Source organism: Sylvia atricapilla, chromosome 5 (genome assembly GCF_009819655.1).
Source record: "Sylvia atricapilla isolate bSylAtr1 chromosome 5, bSylAtr1.pri, whole genome shotgun sequence".
NCBI lineage: Eukaryota > Metazoa > Chordata > Aves > Passeriformes > Sylviidae > Sylvia > Sylvia atricapilla.
This window is the reverse complement of record NC_089144.1, coordinates 54119122-54140049: the sequence shown is the minus strand read 5'-3', so window position 1 is coordinate 54140049 and position 20928 is coordinate 54119122. Positions and strand designations below refer to the sequence as shown.

The 20928-nt window shown below is 39.1% G+C and overlaps 1 protein-coding gene across 1 annotated transcript in view; it reads right to left on the bottom strand.

The window, feature by feature from the left end:
• Positions 1–20928, bottom strand: part of EPS8 (EGFR pathway substrate 8, signaling adaptor) — a 130020-nt gene that overhangs the window by 94624 nt on the left and 14468 nt on the right. The window contains 1 exon segment of the mRNA XM_066319538.1: positions 4127–4266. The gene's annotated coding sequence lies outside the window, so the exon portion shown is untranslated.

Here is a 20928-nt window from a genome sequence, read left to right as displayed (position 1 = left end):
CTGACTGGCTTCACCCAGCCCTGCCCCTCTGATGGCAGAGGGCAAAGGTGCTCTCCGCTTGCACCCTACAGGAGACTTAATTGCTTGGGTTTGTTTTTATGTCATTGGATCTCACAATTCCACTTTTAGCATCCCAGAGCAGAGAATGGCCACATAGACGTATCAAACAATAAAATTCTTCTATAGGCCCAGATAAAAGAAGAGAGAAGATACACAATTCCTTCTTGCCACACGGCGAGCAAGTGCCGCATTCCAGCACACGCCAGTGTCACCCCACCTTCTCCACGTGCTCCCCCAGGTACCAGGAACAGCTGCTGTAAAATAAACACCCCACCTAAACCCAAGAAAACCCCATTCTGTCCTTCCTCTCCCTTCACCAATTCTTTTCTTCACAGCCTCTCTCACTCCACGGGAGACAAACGATTTTGGACACGCTAGGAAAACCCAACAAAACGACTGTAAACTCAGCACAAATGAAAAGCAGGGTGTCTTTTTTTCCCCCCTAAATCCGGAAAGAACAAACCCGGACGCTTCCTGAGTCACTCGAGGAAAGAGATTATGATCATTTCTAAACCTTTTCAGCTACCAGCCAGGAGGAAAAAACGCTGTCTGCAATGACAAGCTGTCAACACTCGGCGGGCAGCACGGCTCTCATTTGTGACACTGAGCTTTCGCCTGCAGAGCTGGGCACATGGGCACCAGCAGCCAACACCACATGCAATGACAGCACTGAAAATGCCCAGATTTCTCTACCTGTCCCAAAGCACATCCCCCACCTGAGCAGCCAGGTCTCAGGATTTAAAAAGATAGAGTAACCATTTGTTTTGAATTACGGAAGGGGGGGGGAGGGGGAGAGAGAAATCTAATGTTCCTCAGAATTTTATTTTTTAAATCAAAGCCACAGGTGATTGGAACAGATAACAAAATCCCATTATCTCTCATTTACTCTTGTCAAGAAATAGAAGTTAAATTTTGCTGTAGAAAAAAACATCAGAAATACCCATCCAGCTTAAGTGTTTTTGGATTTAAGCAAAATTTATTTTAACGAAAGGGTGGTTTGATTTATACCAATGGCTTAAGCTATTGAGTTTCAAGACAGTAGTGGTAATGGTAGCTAAAAATTAATCTTTTGCAGGCTTATGATGGTTTAGAATTTCTGTCAGTGTGTTTCAGCATCCAACCACCTGAGGCAGGAGATTCATTTACCTGATTCTGCAATATTTCTATTAGCCAATGACTTCAGTGATTTGATACTTCAAGGGAGCCTATAGGAAAGATGAGGACAGACTTTTTTATCAGGGCCCACAGCAATAGTACAATAGAGAATGGTTTTAAAGTAAAACAAGGTTGAATTAGAATGGATATAAGGAAGTTTTTTACAGTGAAGGTGGTAAAAGAGGTTGCCCAGAGGGGTGGTGGATGCCCCATCCCTGGAAACATTCATGGCCAGGTTGGATGGGGCTCTGAGAAACCTGGTCTAGCTGAACATGTCTCTTCCCACTGCAGGGGGGCTGTGCTAGATGGTTTTTTAAGATCCCTTAGTGTAAAATATTTTATGATACTACTGTTCTGACACTATAATTAAGAGCTAGAAATTAAAAAAATAAAAAAAGGTGTAAGACAATTCAACTTCCAGATGAAGGCTAAAACGATGGTTTCAAAAGTCCAGGCTGCACTTGCAGGTAGCAAACAGCAATCGAGCAGAATTGCAAGCCAAGTGCAAAACATCACTCAACCCCAAGGGCAGGACACTCTCCAGACACTCTGCACTTGAAGTTCTATGCTCTCAGAAATATGAAAAAAAAGAAACAAACAGCAAACCAAAACCCTGCGTTTGAGTTCACACACATATCTTAAGTGCAGCCACAGGCAAACCCATGAACCTGGAGGTACTCAGAGTACACTGTGATTTATGTCACAGCACAGTCACCACCTGGTGTGACAAGCAGGCACTGGCTTGACTCAGTCTTTATCTGTGCAGCACATTTTTCAGAACACCTTCTTGATGAACTGCAGTTTCTAAAGGAACCTCTCCACACCCATGGCTTCCCACTCATGTTACATGGGAGCAAAGGATTTTTTCTTCTCCCTCATGATGGCATTCCATCCTGTGAGTCAGACTGAGACCTCAGACACGACATTTGTTCTAAACTGGTGTCCCCCTTATCAAGACACAGATGTGCTTCCACTGTAATTATCTGGCTTCTAGAAAAATCTGCACTAATATAATTGAAAATATTTACAAGCAATAAAGAAGTGTACCTACCAAAGCGACAATGATTTTAAATAAAAAACATTCCTTCAATAACTACCTTGCTTTCTCTATTTCTACACACCTTGAAAATCAGTTACAACCTTTTAAAAACTTTTCTTCTCCAAAGCTGCTGCTGTTAGCACTATGGTTGCTGTATTATTTAAGTGCTGGGCTTCAGAGTTCTCCAGCAGCAGAAAAGAACTGCATCTACCTTTGGTGTCTCCCAAGATAGCACCTGTTTACACTTGAACTGAAGCAGGAAGAGCAGCAGCAAAAAAAAGGAAAGAAAATTAAGGACAGGTATGTTCCAGCATGCTGTGGTTATGTGAAAATAACAGCAAATTTGTTTTCCTAAACTTTCCATTAATTAAAGCCTACTTATTTTAGTCTGGCTTAATAGGCTACTGGACCTTGAAATAATGTACTTGTATTGCTTGCTCTGCCTTTGCCTCCTCCAGCATGAAGCAGAATTACCCTCATAATTTTTCAGGCCAGGGTAATTTTCCAACTCTGTCGCTAATCAAGGTAGCATATATAACTCAGGACAGCACTGACCTTCAGGTTTTTGTCCAAATATTCCAACAAGACTTTTTAACAATATGGCAAGAACCTGAAAGAGCCAGACAAGTGCTCTGGATGGATTTTACCCTTCCTGCACTCATCCTTAGAGGAGGCTCCTCCAACCTGCTCAACAAGAGACCTTCAGGTAGTTGTGCCTCAAGCATAAAGCCCCCATTCTGATATTCACAGGATAATTCAGCACCTGATGCTGAGCTGTGTCACGCTGATACTTTAATGGGATTCTTTCCATGTACAGAGGGGGTATCTCCACCAAATTCCACAGAGATTTTTAAATTATTAGCTATAACTAAGGGGACATATGTTGTTTTTAATAGCAAACGTGTGTTTTACAGAGCAGGCTGCATCTCATCAATAATTCCTTGGTGCCACACTCTCAGGAAAACAGCAGTAAGCCCAGCATGGCAGTCTTAATTTAAGCAGGGTGTTAAAAGGTGTAATACAGCTCTCCACACACTTGCTGTCAAAGAATCACAGCATTTCAGCTTCTGGAAGGAGCAGATTGCCACTGTTTTATCAAGGATGATCACAGACTGAAAAAATTTACTAGAAATCACCTTTCCCAAAAAAATTAATTGTAAGTTGTTGTCTTTTGTAGAGAGGTCATGCCCAGTATTGAGCCAGAAACAGGATCACACCTTAGAGGTCAGAACAAGCTCACTCTTTTCTTTACACAGCATCTTCAAAAGGAAGCTGGGGATGAAGCTTGTCTGCACACAGATTTAAACAGGGAAAAATAAAAAAAAAACTAAATCCACTACCCAAAGCACTTACATAAAAGGCTTTGGGTAGTTTCATTTTCTATTCAGCTGGAAAGGGAGTGAACCAGCATAAACACACACACATTTTTAATCACCCTTGTGCTGACAGCAGCCAGTCACTACTTCTGTTATCAGAACCTCACAGCTTGGATTTCCAGGCTACGAAGTGCTAAGGAAGAGGGTATAAAATCTTCTCTGGTTAAAAAGCACAGTGATATCATCTAGTATAACACACAAATGCTACAGAATTGACGTCTGGCCTCACCAGGATGTTACTCATTCAGTGGAGAGAAAGAGAGTGTGGGGGGGGGGGGGGGGAAGAATCCATAAACTACAAACAAATAGTAAGGATTTCCTAAGATTAGCTGGTAACCTGCATCACTCTCATTTTCTCTAAGCCCATCAGTCACACTCTGGGAAAAACAAGCAAGGCAGGCCAGTCTGTGCATCCAGAAACTTGGAGTTTGCTACAGATGCCAGATGTTAAAGAGACAGAGAGGAAAGAGAGAAGCTGTGCTTATATACAACTCACCAGTGATCACTTGTGCAAATGCCACGTGCCTGGCTTTAAAACTTCAGCCTGGGTAGATGCTGTCCCTGCTACTGCTTAATTCAGCTGGCTGGCATCTCTCCAGAGGCACTCAGAAGGCAGCCGCCCAACAGGACAAATCACTGAAAACCAGAAAAGAAACAGGTTCAGCTTTGCAATTCCTCTACACATTATACAATGAGTTCAACTTGCTAATCCCTGACTTCTTAAAATGTGATTTCCCTCAGTGCACGACAGGGAGAAATACAGTTGTGGGTAGAGTTCATCCACTACTGTCAGTGTGAATTTACTAAATAACTGTAATAGCAGAAAGAATGCCTCTGTACAGCTAACAGGAACCTCATGGTCAGGATAACTGAACAGCCTCCACACTAAAACCCTTCAAATTTTACCTCTCAATTTTGAATCTGATATTTCTTTTCTAGTTCATTTCTTTATTGATATCCAACATTTTTTTCTAACTTAGCTGTAATACAAGTCACTTCCAGCTTGACAGCTGCACTATCCCAAGCACTGAACAGTTCTTCAAATTTTAGCAAATCTGACCAATTTAAAACAGAATTTTCTTATGAGTTACTCTTTTTAGGCCTTCATTTTGGCATTAACACAATTCTGTGACTGCCATGAGGGGTTCTATTTCCTCTCCCTTACAAAGCCATTTACAATAAATCCAATTAAAATTAATTAAAACATGCAGATCAATTTGATATAGCAACAGAACTAGGAAGAAGCAGCACCAAGTCAACTCATTGATAGGACAAATGACAATAGGTCACTTCAGTCAATCTGAATTGATCAAGTGGTTGCACATTAATGCAAAAAGGAAGTATATTGAGGTAGTTTTTGTACTTAACCTCAGCAATCTGCTTACTAATATGAACAGATTCTACTGGTGGTTTATCTGTTAATCACCTGCTTCTGTTGAAAACGTAACATTTTAATGTTTGAAGGGGAGATAAACAATTAACAGCTCTTTTCCGATGAGGAAGCCCTCGCAGAAGAAAGGACAAACACACGGGCACACCACCTTTAGGTTGGTTGCCTTCCATTCATGAGCCTCAGCCTTTCCCAGCTCAGTGACCTGGGCCAAGACTCTCCAGCTTTCCATGCCCATTTCATTCCCTTCAAAACATGGATAAAGATCTCCAAGAAAGAGAAGGAGTTACTGGAGAGGGTCCAGCAGAGGGATATGATGATGATGAGGGGTCTTCAGTGCCTCTCTCAAGAGTAGACTGTGGGAGCTGGGCCTGGTTAGTCCAGGGAAGAGAAATCTGAGAGGGGATCTCATTAATAAATATAAATATCTAAAAGGGTGCCAAGAGGATGGCGCCAGACTATTTTCAGTGCTGCTCACTGACAGGACAAGGAGTAGTGGCCATAAACTAAAAGACAGTAAGTTTTAAAATAAGGAAGAACTTTACACCAAGCAGGTAAGAGCACTGGAACAGCTGCCCAGGGAGGCTGTGGAATCTCCCTCTCCTGGACAGTCCACAACCCAGCTGTTCTTGTGTAACCTGCTCCAGGTGACCCTACCCTTGGATGAGGATGATCTCTTGAGGTCCCTTCCAATTCTAACTAATGATTGTGCGTGATTATGTATGAAAAAATAAAAAAGGACAGACTACACCTCTTTTCTTTTCCAATAGTAACTTGTAATCTCTGTAGCTTCTTACAGAGAAATTAATTCTTCTCAGTAGAATGGAAGACTAAAGAATTCTCCTAAGAAAAGGAATTAGCAAACAGTAGCACACGCATTGTTTCCAGGCTCCTTATCTCTGAAATTTGTTACAGGTTTTGAGATTCTCATCCAAAGGCCAACGTAAAACAGAAAAGGAAAACCAGATTTCACTGGTGAGTTTCTGAGCTCCTCCTTGCTAATGTGATTCCTCTGTTTGCTGGCCTGGACATGAACACAGTTAATGAATAATGACCATGCAAACAAAATATCAGACAATGATGGGAGGAGGAGGGAAGGGTGAAATGATTGTGTGGGAGGCTTGGATTGGATTTGGCAACAATTAGAAAAATTGATGCCCTTTATAGGAAAAGGCTTTGCTGGAAAGATAAGACTGACATGACATTCAAAATACTTTAGTCTTTGGATTTAAATGTATGGAAATAGAAAGTTCAAAAGGTTGGAGTACTCCATTGTGTTTTCCTTTTATGTTAAAAAACATAGCTCTGAAAACTTACATCCAAATGTGTGTGTAAACCTTCAGCTCAACTCAAAGCTGTTACAGGACAGATTTGATTTGCTTTTATCACTCTCTGGGAATATTATTTACTGCATGTAGAACTGCCTCCTTGAACAAGGTACAAGGTATCTTTGTTTTCCCTTGCAGTAAGAGCCCAAGCCAGTAGAAGTTACAGACACTTGAAGAATCAGTCCAATAACTTATTAACATCACTTAAGATTCTCCCCTAATTGGTTCCACTGAATATATTATCAAAAGAGGGCACCAGAGATTGCTCCCTGTTTGATTAAGGTTGCACAGTGTACATTTCTTTCTCTGCTGTTATTCCCAATTCTGGCAGCTCCTGCCAGATTCCCACAGGTGAGAAATGCCTGCTACAAGCACATGAAATGCCTTATCCCAGTACTCCTTCAGTAGCACAGAGTAGCTTAATGATATCTTTTAAAAAGTTAAAAGGGTTCCAACAAAGGACATTTCTCCACAAAACTCACACACAATCCCTCAATTACAGAATAAATAAAAACCTCTTGCAGTTTTACTCCTCTACAGCTCTTTATCCTTAACATCATATTTACATGATCATTTCTACAGTGAGATATAATCACTTCTAAGTAAGTGTTATTACATAAACCACGTTTACTATCCTAAAATTTATAAACATTGTTTCCATTATTCAGTATCTTTCATCAGCAGATCTCAAGTAGTGTTTAGAGGATTTAATCATGTTAAACTGCCAACCACCACTGCAGATGGGACTTACAAAGTGAAAGTGCAATTACACAAGGCAGGATTTAGTCAGGAAATATGGACTGTGATACTTAATCTTGCAAAATAACAGAGAGATAATTTAAAGTAAGGTATCTACAAAGAATAGTGTCTGTGCCAAGAGACTGTTTGTGTTGGTTTTGCAAAGAGCGGACAGAATGTTCTTTTCCAAAGAACCACAAAACAAACTTCCTGAACCAATGTGAGTTTTCTTTTTGCTTGTATTTAATCCAAGTAAATGTGGCCCAGCCAAACTTATTTAATAAGAAGGGGGGAAAAAAAAGAATCAATTAGTTTGGCATAACCTTGGTCTTGGAAAAGTACAATCATGCTTTTCAAAGTGAGTGGAAGTGGTCACCTGAACAGATCTAGAAGCTGATTTCCTGTGAAATTAGTAATAATAGGAGAGAAGGGGCTTTATGGCTATTTTTAAAAATATTTCCTTTGCAGCATTATAAACAGTTGTGATTAACTCTCTTCCTTTTTGTTTCTTTCTGTTTTTAATGCACACCAGCAGAGTTTGAGGATGTGGAAAAGAGACAAACAGCGTGTTAAGATGGTAACACAGTGCACAGGAAAAAAGAACTTGAAATCATCATACACCAGTTTATTTAACATCATATTATGTTCCTAAATCAGTCATTTATGTAATCTGGGGGGGGGGGGGGGGGGGGGGCGGAAGGGAAAAGAAAAAAAAAAAAGGCAACAAACAAAAACTAAAGAAATCCAAAAGCCACAAAAAACCTCCTCCAAGTTCAGCTTTTACCTGTTCTGGCCTTTCAGGAGCTGATGGGTAATTGCACAGAGAAAAGCCTCTTTGCAAAAGAAAGATAAAAGCATTACTGGTAAGGTCAAAAGAGACAACATATCCTTTAGTGTGATGCATTTGCAATCCCTGTTATAGAACTACTAATGAATTTAAAATTAAAAGACATAATACACACCCTCTACCCTACGGGGAGATACTGAGACCCCCAAAAAACACATCAGTGTCTAACCCTGCAGCAGGTCTGCTTACACATACATTTATGAAAGCTTCTTGACTAACAAAAAATGCTCATTTCACCAGATACACAATGCAAGGACACTTCCAGCATCTCTAAAAGTACAGATTTTCCTAGTTTTACAGTTTTTCCATCTGCCACACAAATGCCCATCTCTTCTCTCTGATGGGCTAAGATGCTGCGTCATTTGTCAGATTGCCAAAGGAAAAGGAAGCCTCCACACCACTCATGTACAAGTCAGACACTTAAAAGGTTATATTCAACAGTATAATTTCAAAATGCTGCACTATAATTCCACTGTATAATAGCTGTTCTACAGAGAGGAATAAAATACCACAAGAGTGGGATGGATATAGAGACAGAAATCTGAGGGGAAGAAAATAGAACCGCAAAATGTATTTTATGTTACTTATACTGATGCAAAGCTTTGTAAATCCAGTTTGATCCAGTCTAAAAATTGTCCATCTTCATTGCCATAGGAGTTCAAAATTACTATTGACATTATTATTATTATTATTATTGTCACCTTTTGAGTGTTTATGCTTTCCTTGGCTCCGTACATCAATGTCAGACTCAGTTTATTCACAGCCACATATTAGATTTCAGTGGCTATTGTCACGAGCTATTTCCTTGTTTACTTCTGCATTTGTTTCAGCTTCAGCTCCTTACAGGGTAGACAATGAAACCTGTTTTCACTTTCAGATTCCTCCTGCCACAATGTTTGGTTTTCAAACTCTGCAAGGATCAGGTTTAATAAATTGAAAGTCTATTAGTACTGCTTTTATTTTGAAATAGGAGACAAATTCTATTAGTCTCAGGTATTACAAAAATTTTCATTTATTCAGCTTGGATCCACTTCTGAACCTCAGTGCATTAAAATTACACTGTCAAATATATTCATATGTAAACCTTTATTCTAACCGCTAGAAGCATATCTTGGTAGAAACCCTGCAATTATTATTTTTTTCAGTTGAAACAAAGAGAGATTATTAATTAAAAAAAAATCCTTAAGAGGCTAAGTTTCTACTTTCCTGAAGTCAATGCACAGTTGGTCTTACATTTCAACAGATCTGGGATTTCTTGCTAGCACTACAAAAGTCAAACCTGCCACTTTAGATAGTCACATGGGGTAAGCAAACAAAACTGAGAGCAGGATATTATTTAGGAAGGTTAGATTATTGTCCTCAAATACCACTACAGATCAAAAGGATGAGCATGGAGAGCACTGCAATTGGAAGCAGACATAGGGTGTTACTGGTGTGATTAAATTCATCACCCACTCCCACAAAGGGACATCATAAGATTGGGAATGCTCTTAAAAACTGCATCAGTTCCCATACCTTTGACATGGAATGATGCAGCTTAAGAGATCTGTGGGAAGCATTACATGTGGTTTCAGCAAAAGCAGTAAGAAAAATAATTTGGGAAAGGAGCAGGAGAGCACAAGAAGGGGTTGGTTTATTATTAGTCACTCTAAAATGTGAGGAGAAATGCTCAGCCCTTGATTCTCGGGCTTGGCAGCTTTGGTGGGACTTGGGGAACATTCTAAATACCAACTTCCAGATATTGCCTTGTGGCAAAAACACCTCTCACATCCCTGTTCACCCTCTGCACCACCAAAAGACTCTGCATTTATCTCAGGGGGTTTTTTCCATTCTACCACTGGCTTGGAAGGGAAGGTTGTTTGCCACAGGTGCTCAGAGCAGCAGAAACTGAGCTGTGAAAAGTAACTGAACTGTACTAGTTTTTCTAGCTGACATTTCTTAGTTTCATTTTCCTAGAAAAGGAATTCAATCCCCAGTTTGGGGTGGGGGGGGAAACAAACAAACAAAAAACCCCATGTGACATTCCACAGAAACAGCAAAACAGAGAACAGGGACAGGCTAGTGTAAAACAACACCCATCCTTGGCATATGTCAGCACTAGAGATTACCACTGTGCTCAGTAGCACAGTAACTTAATTTCCCAGCTGCCTGCTATCAAGTCCTTCCTTTGCTGGCCCTCTTGTAAAATGAGAGCTGAAATAATCCAGGCAACTGTCCTGCTGTAGTCTGAAAAGCCAGGCTTACTTTTTCAGAAGGGCAAAGTACACCATAAAAAAGTGCCACGTATTCATGAGAAAATTTAACAAAGAAGTTTGTTTAAAAATATGCTAACCTTGCCTTGTGCAAATTTATTATAGCTCATTTGTTGTGTGAGGCTTCTCAAGGTGTGGAAGAAGGGAGCCAGAAAACAGGAATTCCATTAAAAGAAGGATGGGGAAGCAGCATGAAGGAACAGTCAGTAACTCTACAGTTAACAAAACTCAGGGCCAAAAGGTGAATGACAGAAAATTTGGTTCAGACTTATATAAATTTAATATTGTGCACTTATTAGTGCGCAGATTAGGAATCTGGTCCTGTCTAGCACTGGAGAACTGTATCATCAGGAAGATCCTGAATCTTTTCTGTTTATTAAGGAAAGCACAAATTCAGGCAGCCCTTTGAAATCACTTCCTCAAAAGAAAGCAGAGGGGTTTTCACATCAATACACCTATAGACATCCACTACATTATGGCCACTGTGGTCATAAAAGTTATTTTAAGCATGGTCTGTAGTAATAAATTAGTTTTAGTGTCAATAATTTTCTCTTTGTAGCTGAGGAGGAGGGGGAGTTTCCCTGTCATGATGTCATCAGAAGTTACTTTGAAGCTGTATCAAAACTTGGATTTATTAAATTTTTATCCCAAGAGAAGACAGAGCACACCATAGACACAGCCTAAATCTTCTACCAACCTCTTAATTTTTTTTCATTACCATCAAATCACATGGTTTATGGACAGTTATAAAACCAGGTAGCATGAACTGCTGAAGACTATCTTTTACCTGGGAATCACAAGAGAGTCACAGTATTGAGACATCTGGATGCCAGAATTTTCAACCCATCTCTTCATTTTCTCCAATGTTCTTTCTTACCTTTGCCTTTACACTCATCCCCGGTTACAATCCCTGACTAGCTCATCTAGTCTCCTGGGATCAAAGCACTGCAGTCTTGGGGATGTTTTCCAATCTCTTCTGATGTTGCCCACCAAAGCCAGAAAACCTCTGCTCTGACTCGAAGCAACCTGTTACACAATTGAGCAGCTTGGACCTTTTTTCTTCTACTCCATCATTGGTGCTGACCACAGCCCTTGAACCCCTCATTATTGATCTCCACGAATTAATGGTTTATTACAATGCAATGAGGCACATTAAATCACACGCCAAGTTAAATCTACCTAAAAAAATCAATGCAACTATGAAAAGCAAGGTTTGTAATGGCCTTTATTAGCTATTAATGTATGTGGACAAAAAAAGGGGAGGAAAAGAGAGCAAACCTGTTTTTAGGCCAACTATCAGGTCTAACAAAAAAAATGACATGTTATTTTGAAAAGAAGAATCAAGAACCTAACGGGCTACAACAAGGACAAGGTGGCAGTTTTCTTAGAGTTGTTCTGTTCCTTCTAAAGAACCTGCAATGCTCCCAATAGAGCGTAACTTCTAATTCCTATCGCAATGAGAATAAATCACATTAAAAGTGGTAGCAAAGTGGTAGTGATAAGAACTATAAAAATGCAGTTTGTTTTTTCAGTGTGGGTTTTGGTGGGGGGAGGGTTGGGGTTTTTTGGTTGTTTTCTTTCCTTTGGTTAAGTTTTAAAAAATGGGCAAACCAGTCTGGAGCAGGACTCTGGCCAGCACAAAACTCAGAAAGGCAAGGATTTCTAGAGACCTTGACCTAGGTATTCTCTTCAGATCCTACATGAGATTAACAAACACCACAGCTCCTCCTTTGTTGTAGGACAAATCCGTTCCTCAGTTTCCTGCAGATGATGAAAGGTACCAGTGATGGCCAAGTACTCATCAGGAGCCCTGCAAAGGCCAGCTACAAAATAATCTTCCTTTAATCAAGTCTGAGCTAGAAATCAGTTTTCTAAAAGGTTCCACTTCCTAAAAAACCCCAGAAGAACAACAAACAGCACCACTTACCTCTATAAAGGTTTTGCTGCTAATGTTTATTTCATTGGAGTTTATTAAAAAGTAATGCTTTCAATAATGTCTCGCAGTAATGCCCTTCTAAAAGGTAACGGTGCATAAAAAGGAAATCCTCATGCTTAAATACCTTCCAACTTTTCTAATCATCTCTCTTCCTCTGTTTTATAATTTTGGAAGAAGGAGGTTTGCCCTTGATCTAATCCCATATTCTCTTTGACTTCCTTGTATCCTCTCATTAATGCTTTTATTTGCCTTTACTAATAAGGCACTGATTCTGCAACCACAGTACATATAAGTACAGAAGTTAATTAATACGCATTGTAGGCCAAGAACAGGATTTACACCACAAACAAAAGAGCCTAATCTTCAGCTTTTCTGATCATACAGAAAAACAAACACAAAATGCTCAACCTCCCAACAAACCAGAAAAAAACACACAAAAAATCCCACCACGGTTATACAGATACTTTTGCTTGGTTCTGTAGTGACCATTCTGCATCTCTCATATTTCCACACTATTTTTGCCTAGCAATATGATCAAAACAGAGTAGCTCTAAATCAACGTTGCTAGACAACAAAGTGAAGACATTAAAACTCTGCACAACCAAAAGGGACTTTTGTGCATCCCATCCAGAAGGGAAAAAAAAGTAAAAGCCTTTAAGTTTCCCAAGAATGCCTACAATTTTGTTTTGCTATTTTCAACAAAATATTTCAACTGTGTTTGGTATTTTTCACTGCATAGAGTCATTACCAATGCTGAACACACTCAAACATAAAATCCCTCTGAACAAACAATTCCTAATCCAATGTTTCATCGTTTTAATCATACCAACGGAATATTTCTGGAGAAAATAAATAAAATCAGAAATCTCTTCTAGCCATTTCAAACAACATTCATTACGTTGTTATTTTATGTATTCAAAGCTGCTTTCAGACTTGCAATTCTAGCCATAAAATATCAATTCATGATGATGAATGAAAAGATAAAAACCTCAAATTGGTAAACAAATTCAAGAAAAATGTGAATAAAATGCTGTTCCTTGTAAACTGAAAGAGGCTATTCCACATCTTTTCCTGGAGGCATAAACTTGAGGCCAAATCATAAAACTTAAGATACAAGATTATAATGGAAAAGCAAAATACATCTCACTTGTATTATGAGGCTTAGAAAAAAATAGAGAAAGAAGCATAAGAAAATGGGGACAATCTTTTTAAGCCTAATGAAGAAATCAACAGTTCCCAGCCTAAGTGGAAGTTAACCTTTTCCAACTGTTTGCAGAAGATGTGATGAAGTGAGAAACTCTAGAAGTGTCTCCAGTCTGTCAGGTAACCCACTGCATTATTTACATTGCCCAAGTGGTGTCATTTGTCTTGAACTCCTAAACAATTTGTGTACTCTTATTAGAGTTTAATAATAAATCCACACTTTCTCCTCTGTTTGCTAGGGTGAAATAAAGACTGCTAAAATAAAGAAAAGACGTACACGACAGACACATAGGGAAAAGAAGAGAGCAAGTTTTTGTTGCATCAAAATCATACTCCAGAGGAAATATTTTCTCTTCCCAGGAGGATCAAAACACTGCTGTCAGTGTCTTTCCAGGCCAAAAACACCCCCAAGCATAAACCAGATACTTCATGTTGCCAACCTAAGACATAAATGTATAAAATATATCTATTGTGTCACTGGATTACACTAAGAACATCTTGTGCTAAACTTCCTGCAAGCTTCTAGGAATTGTTTTAAAACAAGGTGCATGAAAATCCAGGCCAAAGGAAGTGGCAAATGACAGCTCTTAACAAGAATGTTTCTAGAAGACCAAAGCTAATTTTCGCAGCCTTAAAACAATGAAAATTAATATAATGGGAAAAAAAAATATATGGTGATGCCTATTTGTACACAAATTTTGTTATGAAACAAGATGACATAAGAAAGAGCACAAAATACACTCTTCAGAATAAGAAATAGAGAGATGTTTTGTTGCTTTACAAGAGGGAAATATTAGTCTGATAAAGTATTTTAAAAACCGCTTTCTGTTGGATCTAAATCAAAAGAAAAAAATCTCCTCAGAAACAAGAAATAGACCTCAAGATGCAAAATTGACATCTGTTTTATTAAAATGCAGACATCCTCAGGAGATTAAGTAATTCTGCATGGTCTCACACATCTAAGGATTCCTAGAGCAGGATTTGAATGGAAGATTTAAGTCAACTTGAGAAGACAAATATAAGTGGCTTCCATCTTTCAGCTTTTTCTCTTTTGAGTATATGGAAACATCCACCATAGAAATATTGTTTCTACTATGAATATTACTATTAGAGTTGCAAATTTCATCAAAACAATTTACAGGCTTAGCATGACATGACAGGCTTTACCAAAAGAGCTTTCAACCTATTGGTCTGAAAAACAACCTTCCCATGAAGACAAAAGCCATATTACTGAAGGTCTAACTCCAGTCCAAAAACAAGTAAGTTGAACCATATTTACAGGAATCAAAATTTAAAATGTAAATACATTTTAACCAGAAAGAGTAACAGTCTGCTTGTCTAATGACTTTCAAGCTTTAAACTCTACAATGTTAATTTTTTTTCCTTCCTATCACAGGCTTAAATTTAATTAAGATTAATTTGATCTACTGGTCCTCTAGGAATTGGACAAACATAATTAATACATTAGGCTGAAAATTCAAACTTTTATTAATGAGCTCAGGCAACTCCACAGGGACCCTCGAGTCTTTTTAAAAGTTAATCCTCATGTAAGTGTTGTGTCTTCAAACACTGGGCTTTTCAGTGAGAACATGCAAAACTCTTTCCCTGCCCAAAGGAAAACAAAGATGTGGTAATTCCCCACAAAGAACTAACAGAATAATAGCTGGACATATAGTGAAAAGGTTCTTTGTCTTGAAAGGCATAAATGCATCTCCCTGCATAAGAGATGACTGTGTTAACTGGAGCACTGCTTATTCTGTTACACTAAATATTGCCTCAGGACCTCAACGAATCATGACATGGCAAGGCCCTGTGCCAATTCAGAAGAATGACACTCAGGTCAGGATCTCAAAGTTCTAAATCTCTCCTTGTAGGAAATTCATGTAGACACGGTATGACTTTGAGTACAGCTGGAGAACAAAGGTAAAAAACTTAGTTTGTGCCTGTCACCTTCTGCTCCAGACTGAGGCAGCCCTTCCCTGAGAGAGGAAAAAATCCCACTTACACGGCAAAAACTTGTCTGTAGTAGCTCTGAGTTTTATCATCTATAGCATCCAGAAATTAACTAAGTAAATATTTGCTTAGTGGTGATGCTGGGCCAGTGACTTCACAAGATTCCTCTGATAGACTCTTGTGAAAGAAAGGAGATTAACACACTCCCTAGTCTGTAAGAACAAACAACATTGGAACAAATTCTCTCGGGAAAATTAGGCAGGAAGATACTGTATTTATAGAAAGGGGAGTTAAAGTCACTCGGTTCCTTTTTTTTTCAGCCACTCATTATTTATCCTGATACTGGCAATCATGGAATTGCTGCAGAAAGGACTAAGAAAGAAAGTGATCACCACAGTGCTGGCAACATGAAATTGGGAATTTAAATATTTCCTCCTGCAGTGAGTTGCAATGCCATAGCAAAACTTTGTCCCCAGAATGCTTCAGATTTCCATGAAACTGCCAGAAATGCTGCATGCAGTGGGCAAAACCAAACACAGTGGGCACAGATGGATTAGAAGAAGAAATACCTATTACCAAACTGCAAAAATGCTGCAGTAACAGGAAAATGAAAATATTATGTTTAACGTTCCTGAGAGAAGTAAAAATGTTTTCCATACAAGGCTTACTTGGAGACATAACAATTCACAGAATTAAAACCATGACATTATTTTTCAGCCTAGTTCTTTCCTAGGTACTTAAAGTGCATTTTTCTTTGTGCTGCAACTCCTCAATGCTGATACAACAAAGAGCCTGTCAGTCCTGTAAATCATATCTTTAAGTTCCAGTGAGACACGATTATGTGTTATTCAGGTTACAAGTGCATTCTTCCTGACAGTATGAAAACTGGCAGTCCTCTAGCCACACAAGAAAATAATTATTTCCCCATATATCAACTCTTAGACAGTTCCTAAACCCTAACTTAAGTTTGGCATATTGGGTTTGGTTTTTTTTTTATTGTTGTTGTTTTGTTTTTTTGGGTTTTTTTCAGAAATCTGCAAATCCTTTGCGATTTGACAGCTTCCAGTACTATTTTCACAGTGAATTTCCTAGCAAAACCAGTGCTGAAAATTACATTCTTCTGTCACAGCCTAGAGGAGAACTTTCTGCCCCAGCTGAACACTTCCCAGGGCAAGCACCGGGACACAGCAGCTGATGCAGGAGCTCTCTGGTCAGCTTGTGCCCAACAAGAAAGAAAATATTGATATCAAAGTGTCTGTACTTATTCTTCCACACATTTCACTGCGTTATGTTCCAGCTTAAGCAGAACAGCAGGACAAGGATGGAGTTTGGGCAAACACTTCCCACTGAATTTGCAAATATCTGTGGCCTTGCCCAGTTATCCTCAGTCAGTGTCCTGGGAGTATAAAATATACCTGTTCTACCAAGCTGGATGATGGTTATTTGCATTCCAATCAGGACTGAGATGCAAAGCATCAACAACAGATTTCTAATTATTACTATGTAAAATGTCACCCCACTCCCAAGTATCAAACACCACGAAAGAGAAGAAAAAGAAGAAAGGAACTGTGGTAATACATAATAGTTCTCTCCTCCATCTCCAGGAAAGGCAGAAAGTTTTGTCTTTTTAAATATTTTACACTTGCCTCCTCTTCAGGGAGATTTACAGAGGAAACAAATTACCTGGGGCTTGCAAGCTGGTAACAAGAGCTGCTTTGCAAAAATGTCTCAACATAAAGGTTCATGTCACCACCCTAAATTTCTTTGTATCTCTACTCTTGGGCAAATTCAACTTGTTTACCAAAACTGACGAAAAACCCCCTCTCCAACCCGAAAACAAACTAAAACAAAAATAACCCACAAAATCTATAGAGGAATATTGTCCAAGGGCAAAGAAGAATGGGCAGGATTAGATAAGAACTAGATTCTCTCTGTGCTTCTTGGGGAGGGAGGAAGAATTCCCACCTCACAATATCCTGGCAAATGTAAGATACAGTTTCCTACCTCCTGAATCGGAAAATGGAATTCTACTTATCAAAAAGCCAAGGAAACACCTCCATGAGCAGGGCCCATAGAAAGATCTATCTGGTCTTCATTTTTTACCTCAAAGGCCCCAGAGCCATCAATCACTCAATGCCACAAACCAACTGATGATGAGAAGTAGGCAACAGGAAGCCAACAGCTGGAACTGAGTAGGAAGCCAAAATAAAGGTACCAAAAGTACCCAAAAGCCTACAAAAGTTGAGTGTAGCAAGCTAGCAGGATTTGAGAAAAACCCTCTGAAGATTTTTTTGGCAGCCAGTCCAGGCACATCTCAACCACACGTGCACACAAAGTACACCAAAACCAGGCGCTGCCACACCTCCCAACCCCTCTTCTCTCTCACCCAAAGGTACTCCAGAACAGGAGACTCACTGCTGCCTGCAAACAGCTCACAGATGGTCCTAAACCCTTCAGCCAGACTGAAAAGGAACCCAAACATAATTCCACCCAGCTGCAAGCTCAGGGAGGCACTCAGCCTATGCTCTGCTCCATTGAATGCCTGGGGGGCACCAACAGGGTTGGTTCACTGTCCTACCACAGAAGGAATGATGGTAAAACATCACCCAAATTAAGAGAAAATATCTTACACATAAAGAGAAGGAGAGAAATCATCACATTCTTGCATGTGGGAGATGATGGCTTCCTAAAATAACCCTTTGAATTAGAGTTTGGCAAAAATAAAAGCATTAAAAATCAAAGAGGAGGGTATAATTCTCACTATATAATGTAAAAAAATATTTACACAATTCTAAGAAAAGAGTAAAAAGTTAACTTGCTGATTTTTTAAGTGTAGTTAATAAGCAATTTCTAAGCTTTTATATGAAATTATTTTAAGAATGGGAAGTTCTCTTAAGACAATAATTTATTTTAAAAGTGAAAAACAAATGTACTTGCAATAGTAATGGATTTGTCTGATGAGAATTAGTAAAGAAAATATGTAAACAATTTAAGAATAGATTTGATAAACAAGTAGAATGTCTTTTACTAACTAATAAAATAATGAACAAAAAAGTTATTACCTAATTAAAAGTTGCCCTCAAAGTTTGTAAAAACTGTATAAAAGACAGCATGCAACTATAATAAAGAGCCTTCTGAAAACTCAATACTGTGTCACTTTGTGTGTCATGACCATCTCTACAATGACACAATGGTTCCTTACATTTCTTCTCCATGAAGATTTCCTTCTTTCCTTTAAGCCCATATGGAGTTCCTGCTGTATTACCAGGAAGGAGGTGATGAAAAGAGATGCCCTGGACAAGGTCCACCCTCCAGAGCATTAACTCTGAAGGTCAGCCCTTACCTGTGAGGTGCTTCAGAAGGAAACAATGCCCAGGCAGGGCACAGGATGCCAGCTGCTTTATGGGTAAGAGAAACTGACTTCCAGGAGCCCAAACCCAACAGGAGCCCCTGCACTGACTGAGCTGGGTGTCCTCGTGTCATGCTCAGCTCCTCAAGTGTCCCTTTCCCACAGCCAGGGCACTGATGGAGACCAAGAGCTTGGACCACATGGGAAACGGATTCATAAAGAATTTTTAAAGCTTGCTAGAAGGCTCACATAATCCATATTTGTATGCAAACTTTGAGATAAGAAATGTTGACTTAGAAATGCTATGGAATAGGATGGACATTGTTGAGATAGAAATGGAACTAGAAACAAGTTTTAAAGGATGGCCTTGCAAATAAGATTAGATATTTTGGAGAAATAGAACTATGAAAGGTGCATTGTAATAAGACCTGTGAGGGGTAATTTTAGATGATTTGCTTTAAGGCATTAACAGCATTGTGTGGCAAGAGCTGATAGGCCAAGAAATGCTTTTAATGTATTGTAATTAGGAAATGGCTGGCTTCTGATTGTGATGGTATGAACTGCAACATCTGTACTGTCTCTCTCTTCACATGAGACTGAAAATGGAATAAAAGCTTTTAAAACATCTCTCAGTTGCCCCATCTCTGGGTCAGAAAAGGGTATAATCCAACAAAATTGGTGCCCCTATGTGAGGCAGATAACTCTGCTAATGTGACCCTCCATCAGTGCCCATCAGCACGTAGGAAGCTCCAGGCGAGCATCTTCAGCTCCCCACTCAGCAGAGTGAGGAGGAGATCACAGGCTGCAGCAAAGAGAGGCAGAGACAGAGGGAGGGATTCCTTTACCTCAGTACACCAGAGATGATGTTTTAATGGAGTTCACAGGCCTAACACACTTGCAGAGAAGTGCTAGAAAGATAAATGAAGTGTGCACACCTAACTCAAGTCCCCAGTGGGATATACAACTTTCAAGGTGCAGGACAACAAGGTCCAAGCAACTTTCAAGGTCCAGGACAATCCAGATTTCTGATGCTCCACACTACTGCCTGCAACTGTTGTGGGAACAACATGGACAAAGACCACTATTGATACATTGCTATTTAGAATACCTGAAAAAAAAAACCCAGGAAAGTAAGTAAAAATATTTCACTTAGGATCATAAACCAAATGTTTTTCTCTAGGAGGTCAAGAAAAAACCTTGTGCACAACAGACATTCAAAAGGAAGAACACAATGAGATGTGAGGGGGAAAAAAACATCAAGGAGAACAAGTCCCCATGAGCTTAAAACCAGACATTCAGCACACATTCATTATATAAAGGCACATCCTCCAGAAATGTTATTTAGCATAAGAGTTGTAAAATTGTAATGCCTAGTGCAATACCTCAAAGGTTGATCAGGTAAGAGCCTTCTTTAAAAGTGGGTCATTAGTTCATACAGGAAATGTGACTTTACTTGGAGGAGTTCTTTCATTTACTAATTAGCACTAGTACTTTAGTAAGAGAACATTTCAATTTTAGTCTGAGGCAGTCTCACCACTGTGCTACAGAAAGCAGTTTTGTTAATTGAAGCAGAATTCTCTTGCATTAACACTAAGCTGCAGACTAACTGTTACAATGGGAATGGCTTTCCTTAGTAAATATCCCAAATGTCCAACTTCATTATTTATGCCATGTCTTTTAGAAATTTTTCATTCTTTTATTCAACTGATTCCTCATTTCCTTTTATTCAGTGTTTAAACCCGATGTGAAGAGTTTCTGTTAATAATTCAGGAGCCTCCTCATTTTACTGATGGATGAAATTGGATACTATTCCTTTAAATATGATTGCAATACTGAAGTGTAACACCAGCAAAATAGCTGGCAAAGTATGCCTTTCTTTGGGATAAATGGAAAAAAAATCTTGTTACCATCAATGAAAATTGATGTTCCTGTAAGTTATGACTCATTGAATATTTTGTTGTGCTTTTAATTATTTTTTTCAAGGAATCTTAGCAGCACTTTTTTCTTAGGAAGTTTAAGGGTTGCAAAACTTCCTTTTCCTCACAATATTATAATCTGTCAAGGAAAAGCCTCCAAGCTGTTGCATGGGAGACAGAGACAACTGTAAGCTTGCTTTAAAAATGCTTGTCTTTAGGCAAAGAGCAACAACTCTCAGTTTGTTTCAGAGAAATAAATGTGTTATTCAGAGGCAGTGTGGAGATAACAAATCCATTAGTAAAATCTGGTGTGTCCTAACCATTCCTATCACCTTGAAAGTCACCTTTGCACTCTGTCACCTGCAGACTGCTGAATTTCTGCTGCA